Raw genomic sequence first — 23535 nt, forward strand, 5'->3', positions numbered from 1 at the left:
AGTTTGTTTGTTGTTCTATTAACGATAAAGACACTTCCCCAAGGCTTTGGGGAGTGTTACCGATGTTGATGACCCTTTGCCGGATATAGATCCGGCACGTTCCGGTAAGAAAGCACTATTAAGGTACTACTAGCTCGACCATCTCGGGAACGATTTATATGACCACATTAAACCTTCTAGGCCGTCCCGTCCTCCCCAGCCCCTAGTTCCATGAGGAACTTGGGGGCGCCAGAGCCTCGGCTGTCAATGAAACAGGATTCGCCACGGTTAGGTGAGTTGACAATTGGGTTGGAGAAGCTATATATTGTGCTGAAAACCCCTTGAGAGGGTTGCGAACACAACCCCTTGAAATTTGATTTACCCAGTTGAGACATGCCTTTCGTGTATGATAAATGATTTGCGCTGACTATAATCTACTTCAATTCTTACATGTTGATAACTACATGCTTTCTTACAGACTAGTTAAAAATAGAAAACAATTCAAGCTTAAACTTATATAAGCTGTTATTAAAATTAATAACACTACTGAATCGTTGTGCTAGATGTATAGTCCTTCATAGCATAATTCGTTTTATGAGTTATTTCGATAAATAATCTATTATGCCGAAGATCATGCATTGGAATATATGAAAAGAACAAAGTAGATAAATCAGAGCAATTCGTGCTAAAGTTTATTACATTATAGGCAAGCATGAGTGAGATGAAAGTTCTTCTGTCATGCAAAGCCTGAAAACCAAGCAATTTGTGACTGCTGGTATATGATGGGAGGCCGTCTGGCCAATGAAGCATACGTAAAGCAATTTTGTAAAAAAATTTGGAACTTTCTCAATTTTATAGGAGTTAGATTCATAGTAAGGATTCCATATTATTGAGCAATATTCAATACCACTTCTGACCAAAGATATATAAAGTGCCTTCAACGTCATAGGGTCCTTAAAGTCACTGGTGTTACGTCTACTGAACCCAACCATTGCAACAAATTTTGAAACAACGAAATCAATGTGACTAGAAAAAGAGAGTTTGGAGTCAAAAATTACACCCAAGGCTTTACTCTCTTGACAACGATTAAGAGATTTAGTTTATAGACAAAGTAGACAACTGCCAGTCTTTATGGAATAAAATAAATATATAAAATAAAAATAATATAAATAAAGAGTCCAGATCAGAACCGTTGCTAATAAAATAAATAAATAAATGTAAGGCGCGATAACCTCCGAAGAGATTTTAGGCAGAGCTTCTCTTCCAATTTACGTTGTGCTCCTTTTTTTAATTTTTCCTACAAATTGGCGGGACGGGACCTACTTCTTCTATGCCGACTCCGAACGGCATCTGCGAGGCTGATGAGCTTTCACTGAGAGCTTTTCATGGAAGAAATACACTCGGAGTGCTTACCAAACACTGCCGAGAGGCGACCTCGCTTAGAAAAATTTTCTTCTAATTGAAAAATCTTATTTCTAAAATTTTGATGTTGCTTTGCCCGGAGTGTGAACCCAGGGCATTCGGTGTGGTAGACGGAGCACGCTACCATCACACCACGGTGGCCACCAATAGTTTGACAAATAAATAGTATTTTTTGTGAAATATATAGTTTTAGTGTCATATTTCAATCATTTAAAGGGGAGGAGTGATGGGGAAACATATTGAGTAAATGTGCTAAGTCAGGAGAAAAAATTTGTTTTGAGTGAGGAAATTGTGCTAAGTCATAAAATAGCTGCTGGGTTAGCATACATGATTTTTATTTATCTTTTTCAAAGCTTCTACACTCAAAAGTATTGCAACTAAGGTATCCTCATTCAGTTTTGAAAAAAAAAGATTATTTCAAAAATTATTCAGTTTTTTTCGTCTCCTGTAAAATTCGTAAAAAGTGACTTAGCATATTTTCACATTAAGCTAACGAGATGTTTGAAGTGCGGGTTGGAGGAGGAAATGAAGGAGCACGTTTTGTAATCATGCCGTGCGCTTGTCAGGCTAGGGCTCCAGCTATTAGGGGTGATGCAGTTGTCAGATCTGGAAGCAGCAAGTGTCGTAGGTCCTAGAAAGCTTCTAGTAGTTGAGAACAGGACGGAGTTATTTTATAACATAAGTCCTGGTTTTTTTCAGTTTGGTCGTTAAATAAACTCGGGTAACACTACGAACTCATTCAGTCAATGTGAGGTCCTCATAGACCGATCAGTTCAACCTAACTTAACCTATGTTCCGCAACACTAATAGATCATGGCATATTTACCAAATTCATCATAAAATTAAAAAAATTGTTCTAAGAAAGTATGCAGTTCAGTACTTATCAGGTATTTGTAAACTGATTGCCTCCTATTTCTACTTTTAATATTTTTCGAAAAATCGCAAAGAAACAACACAGTTAACGGATGTCAATTCGATTTTGGGATGCAAAATGGCTGCAATTGTCAAAAAATTTGTCAGCCGAGTAATGCATGAAACACAATGCCCTGACGCCGCGAAATAAACGCGACGAACTTCGCCTCATCAAAAATAGATTCCCCGTAATTATTTGAAGGTGAACGCGGCGTCATTTTGCGGCGACGATAAATTTAATCCTATCGCCGCCGCCACGCGATGACGTCAAACATCCAAAGGGTTGTTCCTGATAAATTCTTTTAAGTATAAAAAAAATAAAACATAATATCTAAAAACAAATTTTTTGTTTTTTTTCCACATGTAATTCTTAATTTTACTACCAAAACACGTTCAAAAAAATTGGGAGGGATATCGAAAGACGTGTTTCGGTATCATTATTAATAAACCGCCAACTATTGATTAATATTATTAAAAACTATTAATCATATTAATCAATAGTTGGCGGTTTATTAATATTATTAAAAACTAAAAGGTAATTAGGGGGCTAAGATACTTGGCTTGGATATCATAAGTGGTTTCAGGCTCTGGATCAGGGACTGATTTCAGTCTTAGACCGGCCATACTGACGAATGGCACGCGTGATTAGTTTTCACGTCCTGCACGAGGTGCCCCTGCTTCTACTGATAATGGCGGATCTAGAGAGGACAACTCGATAAAACCCGCACCCCCTGAGTCATTGTGCCGAGATCAGGGGGGGAGGACTCTTTAAGAGTCAAGATCGGTACACAACGGTGACGAACTGGACTGTTTTAGGGCTTTGATTTGACATTAAATTTGGACTTGATGACTTTGGGCTGGTAGGTGTGGTATTCTGCCACTTCAGTAGGTCGGGGTGAAACCCTACCGAAATGGCTGGTAGGCTAATGCTGCACCTGCCCACGTCCCGTTAAAACCGTGGCGGGCCTCAAGGTACGTTCCGGCTCCGTAGCCGTTAAGTTGGTGGTGTAGGTGCGGTTAAAGATTTTCCCGCTTCGCGTCCGGTCTGGCTCTGAACGCATTACTCATAAGGTAATGCGTCAACCCTCGCGTGGCCTCCCTGCGTAGCATAGATAACCACGAGACCGTTAAAGGGCGACTACACAATCGGCTCCGGATAGCGGCCTTGAGGGGGGACTTTTTTTAGAATGGACAAGACTAATACGAATCCGCCAAGGATGGCGTGCGGAAGAAGAGCGCTTTTTATGGAAATCCGTCAAATCAATCTTCAGCACTCTAAGTCGGCTCCCGAAAATTTGTTGCTCTGCCTTGAAAAAGGCGGAGTGGATATAGTCCTTGTCCAGGAGCCGTGGCTGAGTAGTAACGGCAGTAAGATTTCTGGATTAAGGACTGGAAAATTCAACACCTTGGCGCATGGGGAGGCAAGTAGGCCTAGATCCTGTGTGCTTGTTAAAAAAGAGATTAAAGCTTTTATTCCCTCTAATTTCAGCAATGCTGACGTAACCACGGTCTGCCTAGAGCGAGGAAGTAATGAAATGTGGGTGGTCTCAGCGTACATGCCCCACGGGGACGTAGAGGGACTACCACCTGCGATACTGGGTGAAATCACCGCTGAAGCAAGGCGGACAGGTGATGGCGTGATCATCGGTGCCGATGGTAATGCCCATCATAGCATGTGGGGAAGCTCGGATACCAACACTAGAGGTGAGTCTTTATTTACTTTTATTGTAGATGAGGGACTTTGTATATGTAATAGGGGGAATGACCGGACTTTTATTACTGCGGTAAGGGAGGAGGTCCTGGACCTCACCCTGGTTAGTAGAGAACTGGAAGGTCGGATATCTGGATGGAGGGTTCTCAACGAGCACTCCTTCTCTGATCACCGATATATTCAGTTCTCAGTGAACGAAGAACGTCCCGGTAAAATATCTTTTAGGAACCTTAAAAATACTAACTGGGACTTGTATTGTAGGAAGCTGGGAGAGCTACTGCCTGCGGTGCCTATCATTAGTTCGCGCCTTTCCGAAACTGAGATAGACGTTCTGGTGGAAAACTTCACCTCGGCAAGCAATAGCGCCTTTCAGCTGTCCTGCCCATTGAAAACTTACAGGGGGAAGGGCAAGCCGCCCTGGTGGTCGGATTCTCTTGACGACCTAAGAGCGTCCAGTCGGCGGCTCTTCAACAGAGCCAGGAGGAGTAAATTACCCTCGGACTGGGAGCTCTATAAGGTGAGTCTGGGGATTTATAAATATGAAATAAGGATAGCCAAGCGAGATACATGGCGAAGCTTCTGCGAAAACGTAGAAGGCTGCAATGAATCCGCGAGATTTAGAAAAATACTCTCTAGGAACCCCGCTCCTCTGGGGTATCTGAGAGATGATGGTGGCGACTGGTCGATGAGTAGCGAGGAGTCCCTAAGGCTTTTACTGGACAATCATTTTCCCGATGTCCCAGTTGCGCAGGGATCTTCGCCTGCATGGTCGGCGGTCGTTGGCCATGCAGAAGTGCCTGCCATTCCAATACGGGAAAGTCAAATAACCTGGGCTATAGGGTCGTTCAAGCCCTATAAGTCTCCGGGCCCGGATGGAATAATTCCTGCGCAGCTTCAAAGGTCTTTGGGGATTTCCTGCCGCTAGTTGACAATCATATATACTAACTGCCTCAGGCTTAACTATATCCCGAAGTCTTGGCACACGGTTAGGGTTATTTTCATTCCGAAGGCCGGCAGAAGCTCTCATGTATCACCTAAGGATTTCAGGCCAATCAGTCTCTCGTCGTTTCTTCTTAAGACGTTTGAGCGGTTGATTGACCTGTACCTACGGGAATGTATACCTCGGGGGTTACTGTCGGCTTCACAGCATGCGTATTGCAAGGGCAGATCGACGGAAACGGATCTCCATTCGATTGTAGAGCAAATAGAGGGGTCCCTAGAACACAAAGAGTATGCTCTGGGTGTCTTTCTAGACATCGAGGGAGCTTTTAACAATGTCTTACCGGGGGAAATCGAAAGAGCTCTGGTGGGTTTAGGAGTCGAGGCGGCTCTGGTTGAATTTATTAGCAAACTTCTATTCGGCAGAATTGTCGCAGCGGAGTGGGGAGGGGCCATAATTAAGAGGAAGGTGTGCAGGGGCACGCCACAGGGGGTGTCCTATCTCCTCTCCTCTGGGTTGTGGTAGTCAATGAGCTTCTTGTGGAGCTGGAAGCCATTGGTTGTCGGGTGGTTGCCTATGCAGATGACCTCGCTATCCTAGTCAGAGGCAAATTTCTGGGCATCCTGCGCGATGTTCTGCAGGGCTACCTGGATACTGTGGCTAGGTGGGCTGAATCATGTGGATTGGCGGTCAACCCGGGAAAAACGGAATTGGTCCTTTTCACAAGGAGATATAAGATGCCCGATTTCAGAACTCCCTCGATTGGAGGGGTACCGTTGGTACTTTCTGATAGGGTTACATATTTGAGGATTGTTTTGGACAAGAAACTGTCCTGGAGACCCAATGTGGAAGATCGGGCCAGGAAGGCCGCCATTGCCTTGTACTGCTGCAGAGGAGCTATCGGAAAGAGATGGGGACTCTCGCCAAGAATAGTACACTGGCTTTATGAGATGGTGGTCAAACCGATTCTGCTATATGGGGTGCTGGTCTGGTGGAAAGCACTGGACACGGCGAGCACCTCCAAAATGTTAGTGTCAGTGCAACGGACGGCGCTGATCGGTATCAGTGGCGCTCTCAGAACAACACCTACCTTGGCACTGAACGTCATGCTGAACATATACCCAGTAGATATTGCGGGAAAGGGGGCCGCGGCAAGGTCGTTGGTCAGGCTTCGTGATATGGGATATAGACTTTCTGACCGCGGACACTCTAGCCTTCTTACCAGTTTCGACTTCATCCCGGACAGAACGGACTACTGTATGCCGATAACTGCTCCCTATACAACCTTCAACCCAGTTATTCCAGAGAGAGAGGATTGCGGAAGAGGAATTATCTGGGGCATGGGACCGGTTAACTTGTTCACGGATGGGTCAAAGCTGGATGGAAAGGTTGGTGGTCTTTTGCCAAGAGCTAAATTTAAGCCGCAAGTTTAAGTTGGCTTATCACTTCAGTGTATTCCAAGCGGAAATTGCTGCGATTAAGGATGCGGTGGATGGAATGCTATCCAGTGCTACCACGGTTAGGGAATTTAACATCTACTCTGATAGCCAAGCGGCTATCAAGGCCTTGAGCTCAACTACAGTGCGATCGAGGGTGGTCTGGGAGTGCCTGACCTCGCTTGCGATTGCATCGAATTATTTTACAATTAAGCTTATCTGGGTCCCGGGCTATAGTGATATCCCGGGTAACTGTTAAGCGGATCTCTTAGCCCGCATCGGTATAACTGAACCGGATGAAGATGGCTGTAGGGATTTCGGGATCCCGCTGGCCACCTGTGGATTGCTCCTCCATAGCTGGGCCTCGAATCAGCTCAGCAAACGTTGGGCGGATACCACGTCTTGCAGGGTAGCAAGATCTTTCTGGCCAAAAGTGGATGGCAGGAGGTCTGCTGAAATAATTGGGTTCACTGAGGCTCACCTATCAATGGTCATTGGGGTTTTACAGGGCACTGTCCCATGGGTATCGATGCGATACGTCTCAATATACTGGAAACTCCATCCTGCTGCAGCTGTATGGAGGATGATGAGTGGAATCACCAAATCACTTTATGCTTGATTGTCCAGCTTTTGCCAGAACTAGGCGAAAGTACTTCGGTCGCGACTCACTTGGACCTCCCGAGGATATATCCAAAGTTTAGATCGGTATCATTCGGAGCTTTATCGTTGCTACCCAACGATTCTCTAAGTAGCTAGATCTAAGTCACCGTTATTTTTGGTGTATGTGGTATCACAACGGACCTTCGTGTTGTCCAAGTGAGCTATCCTTATGAGGGCAGCTACCACCTAACCTATCCTATCCTAAAAGGTAATTAACACAAACATTTGCTAAAATATCGTTTTTTCAATCAATGTTTTCAACTAACCGCGTACGTTCGCTGTTAAAAATTTAAACTCATGCAAGCTTATGGAAACGTACGTAACGTGCGCCGTATACATGTAAACTGTATTTTTCAAATTAAAGGGTTATAATATTAATGTTCGCCCTCCGGATTAACACAGCTCTTAGCAGTAGGTGCTAAAGCAAAGAATTAAAAAAGTTTTAATTGTTTTCATCTTTATTTCTAAATAATGGCCACTCCAAATAAGCAGCATCAATTTCGCCCGGCATTGTGTTTTCAGTAGACGAAATGCCTGGGCGTAATTTAAAAAATGTCATCGCCCGACGCGGCGTATACCGTCGTCGTTCGGCATTGTGTTTCAAGCACAAACCTCTTGTGATTGAAACATCTATTTACCTGACGGCATTTTGCGACGATAGATTTAATTTCATCGCAGCCGCTGGACGATGACGACAAACATGGAAAGCGTTGCCGCTGTTCATTTTTTCTTTAAGGTATAAAAAATAATACATAATATTCAAAAAAATATTTTTTTTACATATGTATAAGTAATTGTTTTATACTTCCAAAATACGTTCAAAAATTTGGGAGAAATATCTAAAGACGTGTTTTGCTATCATTAGCTGTGTTTTTAAACGGTTTTATTTAGCTTGACTAGCCTGTCAAGTTGGTTGGATGGCTGGTTGGCTGGCTGGCAGGAATTTAGTAATTGAAATTTAAGTAACTTTCCGATAAGCTACAAGCTTGAAACTTGGAATATTGTTCAGAACCCGATGACAATGCAATAATAAGAAAAAATCGCCGCTAGGTGGCGCAAAGTTATTCACAAAAATCGTATTTGTGGTCCGATTTGGCTCATATTTGGAACACATAATAAATACAAGAATAGAAAGCGACCTATGAAAAAAAAAATCGCCGCTAGGTGCGCAAGGATCGATATATTCACAAAAATCGTATTTGTGGTCCGATTTGGCTCATATTTGCAACACATAATACTGTGACGAATATTAGTAACACTAAGTGATACTCACATCACTAATCTAATACTAAGTAGCCGTTTGCTATATTCCACCGTCTTCTGATCTATCAGTGTATATGCACCATATTTCACTGCTACAAACAGTCAATTCGATGATAAAGCCCACGGACTCAATGATTGTATTAGGCGACTTTAACCTGCCACATATATCTTGGAATACCGTTGATCACAATATTGTCCCCGTATCATCCAAGATGCATAACAATGACTTTTTGGATGGAAACTACTGATCTTTGTCTTAATCATATCACCTTCTTTCCGAATAAGTATGGACAATTCTTAGACTTAGCATTTGTTGACGACATATCTAAATTCTCTATAAATCGGTGTGAACCTCTTGTTTTGCCAGAAGACGTTTACCATCCTTCTCTTGAGATAACTTACGAAATCATAAGCAACGAAGTCGGCTGCACTAACAAAACACGTGTCTCTACCAGGTGCTTTGATTTTTTCCAAAACTAATTTTAACAATTTAAATAATGAGCTTTCTGAGATAACGTGGCCTCGATATAAAGAGGATGCAGAGCAAAACGTTTTACATTTTAATTAAACCATTTATACTTTATTTCAAAAACATGTGCCCAAACGCACATGCTCGTACACTGAACCAGTGCAAGCCTGGTACAATAAAGAGCTAAAAGCTTTAAAAAATAAGAAATCACGTTTATTCAAATTATATAAGAGAACCGGTTTACATTAAGATTATGCACAGTACGCCATTTTCCGTCATAAGTATTTTGAACATAATAAAAAGTGTTATAAAGCTTACATATGTGAAATTAAAAGAAACATTATTTGCAACCCGAAGTCTTTTTATGATTTCGTAAATTCTAAACGCAGAACTAACGGGTTTCTTCTGCCATGAAGTTTAGAAATAGCTTTTCCAGCGACAATCTAATTACTCTGCTGTGGTTGATTAATCACCTACAAATTATCCATATGAGCTCCATTCTAGTAACTCAATATATGCTCCACATTTGTTTCCTGAAGATATTCTATTACATCTAAAGACCCTAAAGGAATCCTTCAAATACGGTCCCGATTTGATCCCAACATGTTTTCTTAAAAAATGTGCGGAATACATTTACCAGCCCCTTACTGATCTGTTTAACGTCTCTTTAAAAAATGGCGTTTTCCCGACGGCTTGGAAGGAATCTTTTCTTATTCCACTCAATAAAAAAGGAAGCGAGTCGGCTATTGAAAACTTTCGTGGAATAGCAAAGCTCTGCGCTATCCCTAAGCTTTTCGAAGCAATCGTTACTAATCACCTTACATTTTCTTTTGTAGAGCCAAATCAACCACAACCAATTTGCTTGAATTTACAACTCACGTCTTTAATGGGTTTAGAAACAATCATCATACCGACGTTATATACACTGATTTCAGCAAAGCATTCGACAAAGTAGAAGTACGTCACTCATTACTTGTTTATAAACTCGAATTGATTGGCTTTCAACCTGGTCTAACTCGCTGGATATCCTCCTATCTTTGCGGTAGAACTCAAAGAGTCATTTGTTCGAATGTCATCGATGTGCCTCAGGGCAGCCATCTCGGTCCTATTCTGTTTTTGCACTTTATAAACGATGTTTCCACAACTATAAAATATTCTAAAGTTTTAATGTATGCCAACGACGTAACACTTTTTAAGTCATACGCGTCAGTTGAAGAACGTTCTGTACTCCAGGCGGATTTAAATTGTTTAGTTACTTGGTGTAAATGTAAATTCATGTGTTTTTCACGTGGGAACGTACAGCCAGCTTCTTACACAATTAATGGCCAAACTCTGGAAAGCGTTGATGTTTTTGTCGACTTGGGAGTTACAATGAATTGCTATCTTAGTTTCAACCCACATATTAATGCCACAGTCAATAAAGCAAGAGGAGTTTTAGCATTTGTGAAAAGATGGGCAAAAGAGTTTAGTGATCCTTACGTTACAAAAACCCTTTTTACATCATTGGTATGTCCGATATTAGAATATGGATCGATAATTTGGAATCCGCGTTATCAAGTTCATGTGGATAGACTAGAATCAATTCGCCTTGAGAAATCTTCAATGGGACTCTCCGTATAATCTTCCTCCTTACATAATCGGTTAAAACTAATAAATCTTCCTACCCTTGCAAGTGGTAGAGAAATGCTAGGTGTACTATTTATGGCTAGACTTTTAAATAGATCGATTTCAAGCCCATTTCTTTTGAACGAAGTAAACTTGAATGTTCCATGCCGAGTTTCAAGGCATTATAAACCTATAATTCTTAAACAATGCAGAAGCAATTTCCAACTAAACGAACCTTTTCTATGTTTGTGTGAAGATTATAACTTTCACTCGAGAATAATTGATGTTTCGGACTCGCTCTTTGCCATAAAAAAATGGTTCTATCTTCTCTTAATAATTAAAAAAAATTATATTTATACTTTTAATCTATTGTAGTTTGTTAATCTATATTTCTCAGCTGATGAGTTTCTCTGTAGCTGAACGGTTTTAGATCTCGGCGCTTAAGAAGCCACTGCCTCTCAAATACTCGCTAACAAAAAAGTATAAATTATAAATAAAACATAAATAAGAATTAGGATACAAAAAAAAAAAAAAAACAAAAATCAATAATAAAAAATAAAAAAATAAAAAACTATGTATGAATTAAAAAAAAAATATCAGGATTAGCCTGGTCTCATCGGGCCACTTGGGGGCAGTGCGCTGTCACAACGTACGAGAAAAAAAAGCCACAACAGCAATAAAGCAAGCTGCCACACTTGTATGTACGGAAACAAATTAATCATCATGTACACTCATACATTGAAGTAGCAGAGAGATACTCACAAACGCATGTCATCATCAGCTACTACTTCCCTCACATATACACACGCATATGGTTACACACTACAAATGCACGCGCGTATGGCTAGGACCAGGTAGAGGATTCTAGAAGAAGAAACGTCTAGACATCTGAGCAGAGAGTATAAAAGCAGCAGAAACTGAGTAGTCCGTAATCTTACTTACTTACTTAATTGGCGCTTAACCGTCTAAACGGTTATGGCCGTCCAACAAGGCGCGCCAGTCGCTCCTTCGCTCGGCCAACCGGCGCCAATTGGTCACACCAAGGGAGTTTAAATCTTTTTCCACCTGGTCCTTCCAACGGAGTGGGGGCCCCCCTCTACCTCTGCTTCCATGGGCGGGTTCCGATAGAAACACTTCTTTGGCCGGAGCATCATCTTTCAACGCGCAGCCGCTGCGTTTTAATTCGCTGGACTATGTTGATGTCTGCGTATAGCTCGTACAGCTCATCATTAAATCTTCTTCGGTACTCGCCATCGCCAACGCGTAGAGGTCCATAAATCTTTCGAAGAACTTTTCTCTCGAACACTCCCAAAGGCGCTTCATCTGCTGTTGTCATGGTCCATACTTCTGCCCCATATAGCAGGACGGGTACGATAAGTGACTTGTAGAGTATGGTTTTCGTTCGCCGAGAGGGGATTTTACTTTTAAATTGCCTGCCTAGTCCAAAGTAGCATTTATTGGCAAGATTGATTCTTCGCTGGATTTCAGTGCTGATGATGTTGCTAGTGTTGATGCTGGTTCCCAAATAAACGAAGTCTTTTACTATTTCGAAATTATGGCTGCCAACAGTATCGTGGTTGCCAAGGCGCATATGCGCTGACTCTTTGCTCGATGACAGCAGGTACTTCGTTTTGTCCTCATTCACCATCAAACCCATCCTTACCGCTTCTTTTTCCAGTTTGGAGTAAGCAGAACTAAAAGCGCGGGTGTTTAGGCCGCTGATATCAATGTCATCAGCATCTGGCAGTAATTGCACGCTTTTATAGAATATTGTTTCAGTGCGGTTAAATTCTGCAGCTAGTATAATTTTCTCCAGCATCAAATTAAAGAAATTGCACGATAGGGGGTAACCCTGACTGAAACCTCGTTTAGTTTCGAACGGCTCGGAGAGGTCCTTCCCAAAGCTGACTGAGCTGATGGTGTTGCACAACGTCATTTTGCACAGCCGTATAAGTTTTGCAGGGAAACCAAATTCAGACATAGCGGCATATAGGCAGCTCCATTTCGTGCTGTCGAAGGCGGCTTTAAAATCGACGAAGAGGTGATGTGTGTCGATTATTTTTTCACGGGTGTTTTCCAAGATTTGGCGCATTGTGAAAATCTGGTCGATGGTAGATTTACCAGGTCTGAAGCCGCACTGATAAGGTCCAATCAGCTGGCTCACGGTGGGCTTCACTTGAAAGGACCTTATATGCGATTTTGAGAAGGCTGATTCCACGATAGTTGGTGCATTTTGCAGTATCCCCCTTCTTGTGAACTGGGCAAAGAACACTTAGATTCCAACCGTCGTGCATGCACTCTTCCGCCCATATTTTGATAAGAAGCTGCTGCATGCGCCTTACCAACTCCTCGCCGCAGTACTTGAATAGCTCCGCAGGCAATCCATCAGCGCCCACGACCTTGTTGTTTTTCAATCTGGTTATTGCTATTCTAACTTCTTCATAATCGGGCGGGGGACATATATTCCATCATCATCGATTGCGGGATCGGGTTCTCCATTTCTGCGCGGTGAATTGCTGCCTCCATTTAGGAGAACAGAAAAGTATTCCCTCCATAATCTAAGCACTCTCGGGACATCAGTTACAAGGTCGCCATTTTCGTTCCTACAGGAGTTTGCCCCGGTCTTGAAACCTTCCGTCTGTCGTCGTATTTTTTGGTAAAATTTTCGGGCGTTATTCCTGGTGGCTAGCAGCTCAAGCCCCTCACACTCACGCCTTTCTGCTTCTGCTTTTTATACCTTTCATGAAAATGAAATGGTATATTAATTTCGTCACGAAACCGAAAATTGTAAGTCCTTAAAGGAAAATAGATAGACCCACCATTAAGTATACCGAAATAATCAGGTTGGAGAGCTGAGTTGATTTAGCCATGTCCGTCTGTCCGTCTGTCCGTACCCTCAATTTTTGAGATATCTTGATAAAATTTGGCGAGCGGGTGTATTTGGGTGTCCGATTAGACATTTGTCGGAACCGACCGGATCGGACCACTATAGCATATATCCTCCATACAACCGATTTTTCAGAAAAAGAGGATTTTTGTTATATCTTACCCAATTTAACGGATTGAAGTTTCAAACTTCACCATATACTTTCGCATATTCCACATATTGTTACCTGAAAAAATTGATGAGATCGGTCGTATATATAATATATATCCCCCACAACCGATTGTTTAGATAAGGAACTTTTCGTAATTACTGCCCTATTTTAAGAGCTAGAGGCTTCAAATTTCAACGAATGCTTACGTATATAGCATATATTGTTGTCTGAAAAAATCATAAAAATCGGTGGTATATATAGTATATATATGGTGGTATATATAGTATATATATAGTATATATATATATATTTCGCACATTTTAGCCCCACTTTAACAACTAGAAGCTTCAAATTTCACCGAAAGCTTACGTATATAGCATAAATTGGTGTCTGAAAAAATCATAGAGATCGGTTGTATATATAGTATATATCTCATACAACCGATTGTTCAGATAAGAAACTTTTCGCAATTTCTACCCCATTTTAACAGCTATAAGCTTCAAATTTCACCGATTGATTACGTATATAGCATATATTGTTGTCTGAAAAAATCATAGAGATCGGTTGTATATATAGTATATATCTCATACAACCGATTGTTCAGATAAGAAACTTTTCGCAATTTCTACCCCATTTTAACAGCTAGAAGCTTCAAATTTCACCGATTGATTACGTATATAGCATATATTGTTGTCTGAAAAATCATAGAGATCGGTTGTATATATAGTATATATCCCCCACAACCGATTGTTTAGATAAGGAACTTTTCGTAATTACTGCCCTATTTTAAGAGCTAGAGGCTTCAAATTTCAACGAATGCTTACGTATATAGCATATATTGTTGTCTGAAAAAATCATAAAGGTCGGTGGTATATATAGTATATATATGGTGGTATATATAGTATATATATATATATTTTCGCAAATTTTAGCCCCACTTTAACAGCTAGAAGCTTAAAATTTCACCGAATACTTACGTATATAGCATACATTGGTGTCTGAAAAAATCATAGAGATCGGTTATATATATAGTATATATCTCATACAACCGATTGTTCAGATAAGAAACTTTTCGCAATTTCTACCCCATTTTAACAGCTATAATCTTCAAATTTCACCGATTGCTTACGTATATAGCATATATTTTTGTCTGAAAAAATCATAGAGATCGGTTGTATATATAGTATATATCTCATACAACCGATTGTTCAGATAAGAAACTTTTCGCAATTTCTACCCCATTTTAACAGCTAGAAGCTTCAAATTTCACCAAATGCTTACGTGTATAGCATATATTGTTGTCTGAAAAAATCATTGAGATCGGTTGTATATATAGTATATATCTCATACAACCGATTGTGCAGATAAGAAACTTTTCGCAATTTCTACCCCATTTTAACAGCTATAAGCTTCAAATTTCACCGATTGCTTACGTATATAGTATGTATTGTTGTGTCAAAAAATCATAGAGATCGGTGATATATATAATATATATATGATGGTATATATAGTATATATATATAGTATATATATATTTTTTTTGCGATTTTGGCCCCATTTTAATAGCTAGAAGCTTCAAATTTCACCAAATGCTTACGTGTATAGCATATATTGTTGTCTGAAAAAATCATTGAGATCGGTGGTATACATAGTATATATCTCATACAACCGATTGTTCTGATAAGAAACTTTGCGCAATTTCTGCCCCGTTTTAACAGCTAGAAGCTTCAAATTTCACAAAATGCTTACGTATATAGCATATATTGCTGTCTGAAAAAATCATAGAGATCGGTGGTATATATATTATATACTTCATATAAATTGTCATTTTTGCCCCTTTTTTACGGCTAGAAGCTTCAAAATTCATCAACTTTCATCAAATAATTACGTTTACGTCATATATTTTTGAAATATGTGATTCGTAGTCATAGTTTTTACATGCAGACCACAAAAAACGTGAAGCTTTGCATCCTCACACAGATTACCTACCTATTTTTATACCTTTCATGAAAATGAAATGGTATATTAATTTCGTCACGAAACCGAAAATTGTAAGTCCTTAAAGGAAAATAGATAGACCCACCATTAAGTATACCGAAATAATCAGGTTGAAGGCTGAGTTGATTTAGCCATGTCCGTCTGTCCGTCTGTCCGTCTGTCTGTTTGTATGCAAACTAGTCCCTCAATTTTGGAGATATCTAGATAAAATTTGGTGAGCAGGTGTATTTGGGTGTCCGATTAGACATTTGTCGGAACCGACCGGATCGGACCACTATAGCATATATCCTCCATACAACCGATTTTTCAGAAAAAGAGGATTTTTGTAATATCTTACCCAATTTAACAGATTGAAGCTTCAAACTTCACCATATAATTTCGTATATTGCACATATTGTTGCCTGAAAAAATTTATGAGATCGGTCGTATATATAGTATATATCCCCCACAACCGATTGTTCAGATAAGGAACTTTTCGTAATTACTGCCCTATTTTAAGAGCTAGAGGCTTCAAATTTCAGCGAATGCTTACGTATACAGCATATACTGTTGTCTGAAAAAATCATAAAGATCGGTGGTATATATAGTATATATATAGTATATATATATATATTTTCGCAAATTTTAGCCCCATTTTAATAGCTAGAAGCTTCAAATTTCACCGAATATTTACTTATATAGCATATATTGTTGTCTGAAAAAATCATAGAGATCGGTTGTATATATAGTGTTTATCTCATACAACCGATTGTTCAGATAAGAAACTTTTCGCAATTTCTACCCCATTTTAACAGCTATAAGCTTCAAATTTCACCGATTGCGTACGTATATAGCATATATTGTTGTCTGAAAAAATCATAGAGATCGGTTGTATATATAGTATATATCTCATACAACAGATTGTTGAGATAAGAAACTTTTCGCAATTTCTACCCCATTTTAACAGCTATAAGCTTCAAATTTCACTGATTGCTTACGTATATAGCATATATTGTTGTCTGAAAAAATCATAGAGATCGGTTGTATATATAGTATATATCTCATACAACCGATTGTTCAGATAAGAAACTTTTCGCAATTTCTACCCCATTTTAACAGCTAGAAGCTTCAAATTTCACCAACTGCTTACGTGTATAGCATATATTGATGTCTGAAAAAATCATTGAGATCGGTGGTATACATAGTATATATCTCATACAACCGATTGTTCAGATAAGAAACTTTGCGCAATTTCTGCCCCGTTTTAACAGTTAGAAGCTTCAAATTTCACAAAATGCTTTCGTATATAGCATATATTGTTGTCTGAAAAAATCATAGAGATCGGTGGTATATATATTATATACTTCATATAAACTGTCATATTGACCCCTCTTTTACGGCTAGAAGCTTCAAGATTCATCAAATTTCATCAAATAGTTACGTTTACGTCATATATTTTTGAAATACGTGATTCGTAGCCATAGTTTTTACATGCAGACCACAAAAAACGTGAAGCATTGCATCCTCACACAGATTACCTACCTATTTTTATACCTTTCATGAAAATGAAATGGTATATTAATTTCGTCACGAAACCGAAAATTGTAAGTCCTTAAATGAAAATAGATAGACCCACCATTAAGTATACCGAAATAATCAGGTTGAAGAGCTGAGTTGATTTAGCCATGTCCGTCTGTCCGTCTGTCCGTCTGTCTGTTTGTATGCAAACTAGTCCCTCAATTTTTGAGATATCTTGATAAAATTTGGTGAGCAGGTGTATTTGGGTGTCCGATTAGACATTTGTCGGAACCGACCGGATCGCACCACTATAGCATATATCCTCCATACAACCGATTTTTCAGAAAAAGAGGATTTTTGTAATATCTTACCCAATTTAACAGATTGAAGCTTCAAACTTCACCATATACTTTCCTATATTGCACATATTGTTGCCTGAAAAAATTTATGAGATCGGTCGTATATATAGTATATATCCCCCACAACCGATTGTTCAGATAAGGAACTTTTCGTAATTACTGCCCTATTTTAAGAGCTAGAGGCTTTCAGCGAATGCTTACGTATATAGCATATATTGTTGTGTGAAAAAATCATAAAGATCGGTGGTATATATAGTATATATATGGTGGTATATATAGTATATATATATAGTATATATATATATATTTTCGCAAATTTTAGCCCCATTTTAACAGCTAGAAGCTTCAAATCTCACCGAATATTTACCTATATAGCATATATTGTTGTCTGAAAAAATTATAGAGATCGGTTGTATATATAGTATATATCTCATACAACCGATTGTTCAGATAAGAAACTTTTCGCAATTTCTACCCCATTTTAACAGCTATAAGCTTCAAATTTCACCGATTGCTTACGTATATAGCATATATTGTTGTCTGAAAAAATCATAGAGATCGGTTGTATATATAGTATATATCTCATACAACCGATTGTTCAGATAAGAAACTTTTCGCAATTTCTACCCCATTTTAACAGCTATAAGCTTCAAATTTCACTGATTGCTTACGTATATAGCATATATTGTTGTCTGAAAAAATCATAGAAATCGGTTGTATATATAGTATATATCTCATACAACCGATTGTTCAGATAAGAAACTTTTCGCAATTTCTACCCCATTTTAACAGCTAGAAGCTTCAAATTTCACCAACTGCTTACGTGTATAGCATATATTGATGTCTGAAAAAATCATTGAGATCGGTGGTGTACATAGTATATATCTCATACAACCGATTGTTCAGATAAGAAACTTTGCGCAATTTCTGCCCCGTTTTAACAGTTAGAAGCTTCAAATTTCACAAAATGCTTTCGTATATAGCATATATTGTTGTCTGAAAAAATCATAGAGATCGGTGGTATATATATTATATACTTCATATAAACTGTCATATTGACCCCTTTTTTACGGCTAGAAGCTTCAAGATTCATCAAATTTCATCAAATAGTTACGTTTACGTCATATATTTTTGAAATACGTGATTCGTAGCCATAGTTTTTACATGCAGACCACAAAAAACGTGAAGCATTGCATCCTCACACAGATTACCTACCTATTTTTTATTTTATATTTATCTTAAAAATCGTTTAGATATGTTCAAATTTCACCAAATGCTTACGTGTATAGCATATATTGTTGTCTGAGAAAATCATAGATACCGGTGGTATATATAGTATATATCCCATACAACCGATTGTTCAGATAAGAAACTTTGCGCAATTTCTTCCCCATTTTAACAGTTATAAGCTTCAAATTTCACCGATTGCTTACGTATATAGTATGTATTGTTGTGTCAAAAAATCATAGAGATCGGTGATATATATAATATATATATGATGGTATATATAGTATATATATAGTATATATATATTTTTTTTACGATTTCGGCCCCATTTTAACAGCTAGAAGCTTCAAATTTCACCAACTGCTTACGTGTATAGCATATATTGATGTCTGAAAAAATCATTGAGATCGGTGGTACACATAGTATATATCTCATACAACCGATTGTTCAGATAAGAAACTTTGCGCAATTTCTGCCCCGTTTAAACAGTTAGAAGCTTCAATTTTCACAAAATGCTTACGTATATAGCATATATTGTTGTCTGAAAAAATCATAGAGATCGGTCGTATATATATTATATACTTCATATAAACTGTCATTTTGACCCCTTTTTTACGGCTAGAATCTTCAAAATTCATCAAATTTCATCAAATAGTTACGTTTTCGTCATATATTTTTGAAATACGGGATTCGTACTCATAGTTTTTACACGCAGACCACAAAAAACCTGAAACTTTGCATCCTCACACAAAGTACCTACCTGTTTTTTATTTTATATTTATCTTAAAAATCGTTAACGTATGTAGATCTGTTCACTATATATTTCTTATCTTATACATCCGATTATTCGGAGATTACGAACGGGATAAGATTATTGTTCAGCCCCATTCATGAAAGGTATGAAGTCTTCGGCACAGCCGAAGACAGTCCCGTTCTTACTTGTTTATTTTATATTTATCTTAAAAATCGTTTAGATATGTTAAATTTCACCAAATGCTTAGTGTATAGCATATATTGTTGTCTGAGAAAATCGTAGATACCGGTGGTATATATAGTATATATCTCATACAACCGAATGTTCAGATAAGAAACTTTGCGCAATTTCTTCCCCATTTTAACAGCTAGAAGCTTCAAATTTCACCAAATGCTTGCGTGTATAGCATATATTGTTGTCTGAAAAAATCATAGAGATCGGTTGTATATATAGTATATATCCCATACAACCGATTGTTCAGATAAGAAACTTTGCGCAATTTCTTCCCCATTTTAACAGCTAGATGCTTAAAATTTCACCAAATGCTTACGTGTATAGCATATATTGTTGTCTGAAAAAATCATAGAGATCGGTTGTATATATAGTATATATCCCATACAACCGATTATTCAGATAAGAAACTTTGCGCAATTTCTGCCCCTTTTTAACAGCTAGACGCTCAAATTTCACCATATGCTTACATATATAGCATATATTGTTGTCTGAAAAAATCATAGAGATCGGTGGTATATATATTATATACCCTATATAAACTCTAATTTTGCCCCCTTTTTACGGCTAGAAGCTTCAAAATTCATCAAATTTCATCAAATAGTTACGTTTACGTAATATATTGTTGAAATACGTGATTCGTAGTCATATTTTTTACACGCAGGCCACAAAAAACCTGAAACTTTGGATCCTCACACAAAGTACCTACCTATTTTTTATTTTATATTTATCTTAAAAATCGTTAAGGTATGTAGATCTGTTCACTATATATTTCTTATCTTATACACCCGATTATTCGGAGATTACGAGCGGGATAAGATTATTGTTCAGCCCCATTCATGAAAGGTATGAAGTCTTCGGCACAGCCGAAGACTGTCCCGTTCTTACTTGTTTAATAGCTGATATAGGTAAGCCAATAATCGGAGCTGATTTTTTAAGCAAATATAGCCTACTTATCGATATTAAAAATAAATGTTTAGTTGACCCGTTGACAAGTCTTTCAGTCAATACTATTTCATGTTTTTGCAATGTCTCTCTTCCCAAAATTTTCTCAGTAGACAATCAATATACGAAATTATTAAAAACTTTTCCATCTTTAATTACGGAACCTGATTACTCGAAGCCAGTTAAACATGCTACGGTTCACAGACTAGTTACAGAAGGTAACCTACCATTTTCTAAGCCCAGGCGTTTAGATCCTATTAAATTTAAAGTGGCCAAGGCCGAATTCGATTTTTTATTAAAAACTGGAATATGTAGATCTTCAAATTCATCCGTGGCATCTCCTCTTCATTTAGTACCCAAAAAAGATGCTAATGACTGGCGTCCTTGTGGCGATTTCAGAAGACTAAACGTAGTAACAGTTCCTGATTGTTATCCCTTGCCCCATATCCATGACTTCAATATGAATCTTCGAAACAAAACTATATTTTCAAAAATTGATTTAGTTAAAGCGTACCATCAGATACCAATGGCTAAAGAAGACGTATATAAAACGGCAATAACGACACCCTTTGGTATGTTTGAATTTTTACGTATGCCTTTTGGGTTAAGGAACTCAGCTCAAACATTTCAAAGGTTTATTAATGAGGTTATAAGTGGACTGGATTTTGTGTTTGCCTATATAGATGATTTGCTTATAGCGAGTGCAAACGAACAGGAACATTTAAAAGATTTGAGTATTCTTTTTGAGAAGTTGTCGGAATACGGTCTAAATATTAAACTGAGCAAATGTATTTTTGGTGTTGGCGGTATTGATTTTTTAGGGCACAATATTTCTAGTTCTGGAATTAGTCCTTCCGATGAGAAAACAGCAGCCATACGTAATTTTGAGCGTCCGAAAAATATTAAACAAGCACAAAAATTTATACGAATGGTAAACTATTACCATAGGTATATTCAAAATCTTGCTGAGTACACGAATATAATATATGATTTAATTAATAGAACAAACAAAAAACGTGATAAAAAATTAATATGGGATGACACATCAACAAAAAGTTTTGAATGTATTAAAGAAAAATTTGCAAATAAAGTATTATTAAATCATTTTAATAAAGATGCAAAGCTTTCTTTAAATGTAGATGCATCAAATACAGCTATTGGTGGTGTAATAGAACAACATTTTAATGGCAAATCTGTGCCAATAGGATTCTATTCCAAAAAGCTTTCTCCATCAGAGATAAAGTATAGTGCATTTGATCGAGAGTTGTTAGCAATATATTTAAATATAAAACACTTTCGATATCTTTTAGAAGGAAGACAGTTTACAGTTTTTACTGATCATAAACCTTTGTTTTCGCCTTAAATTCAAAAACTGAACGTAGTCCTAGACAAACGCGTCATCTAGAATTCATTGCGCAATTCACTAGCGATATACAATATGTTAAAGGAAAAGATAATGTGGTAGCTGACACATTGTCACGAGTTTTTGAGGTAGATGCTTTTCAAAATTTCGATCTAAATTTTAAAATCTTACAAAAGGAGCAACAACAAGACACTGAACTTAATGAATTAATATCTGGCCAAACTTTTCAAAATCTTAAATTAATCAAAATTCCTTTACTAAATTTTACCATCTGGTGCGAAGTTTCAGGAGAATGTCCTAGACCATTTGTTCCAAACAGCTTGCGTAAAACAATTTTTGATATTTTACATGGAATTGCTCATCCTGGTACGAAGGCTACCCGAAAACTAATAGGTAATATGAATATATTTCGCGTTTTGGAGTTCCATGTAATATAACTACTGATCAAGGCTCTCAGTTTACATCAAATTTGTTTTCGGAATTGACAAAATTTCTTGGAAGTCACCACATAACAACGTCTCCCTACCATCCTCAAGCTAACGGAATGGTGGAACGTTTTCATAGACAGTTAAAATCTTCAATAATGGCTAGGAATGGGATTAGAGATTGGTACGAAGAATTACCAATAATACTTTTGGGTTTGCGATCAACTTTTAAAGAAGATATTTCAGCTACACCAGCTGAAATGGTTTTTGGTCAAAATTTAAGGTTACCTGGTGAACTCGTTGTCTCAACTTCTGAGAAAACAAATTCGACAGATGTTTTGAGCAGTTTACGTGAACATTTTAGAAATTTTAAATCAAATCTTGAACATCATAAAAATTCTTCTGGAATTTATGTTCCTAAAAATTTAGAAGATTGTCAATTTGTTTTCGTACGGGTTGTAAACAAACATTCTTTACAAAATCCTTACGAGGGACCTTATAGAGTAATTGAAAAAGGAATTAAAAATTTTAAAATAGAAATAAATAATGAAATTAAAATTTTTCCTATTGATCGTTTGAAACCTGCTATGGTGGATTTTGCACACTTTACTAAAACAAAAACAAAAAAGAAAGTAACGTTTAATTTATATAACAATTTATCTCTGGAAGGAGGAGTAATGTAGGGTATTTGTAATAACTTTAAATAATATCAACTTTTGTTATTTTAAATATTTTATGTATTTGTTCTAATTTTCAATCTTGAATTTTTTGCTTTCAAAAATTTTCATTCTTGATATTGTTCTGCTGGAGATTAAATTCATTTTTCAATAAAATTATAATATTTAAAAATATCTAAAATATTTATCCTACAATGGGTATCAAATTAAAGGTGTTAATGAGTATTTTGAAAGGGAGTGGGCCTTAGTTCTATAGGTGAACGCCTTTTCGAGATATCGCCATAAAGTTGGACCAGGGGTGACTCTAGAATTTGTTTGTACGATATAGGTATCAAATGAAAGCTGCTAATGAGTATTTTAAAAGGGAGTGGGCCTTAGTTCTATAGGTGGACGCCTTTTCGAGATATCGCCACAAAGGTGGACCAGGGGTGACTCTAGAATTTGTTTGTACGATATGGGTATCAAATGAAAGGTGTTAATGAGTATTTTAAAAGGGAGTGGGCCTTAGTTCTATAGGTGGACGCCTTTTCGAGATATCGCCATAAAGGTGGACCAGGGGTGACTCTAGAATTTGTTTGTACGATACGGGTATCAAATGAAAGGTGTTAATGAGAATTTTAAAAG

This window comes from Eurosta solidaginis, chromosome 1 (genome assembly GCF_040869045.1).
Source record: "Eurosta solidaginis isolate ZX-2024a chromosome 1, ASM4086904v1, whole genome shotgun sequence".
Classification (NCBI taxonomy): Eukaryota; Metazoa; Arthropoda; class Insecta; order Diptera; family Tephritidae; genus Eurosta; species Eurosta solidaginis.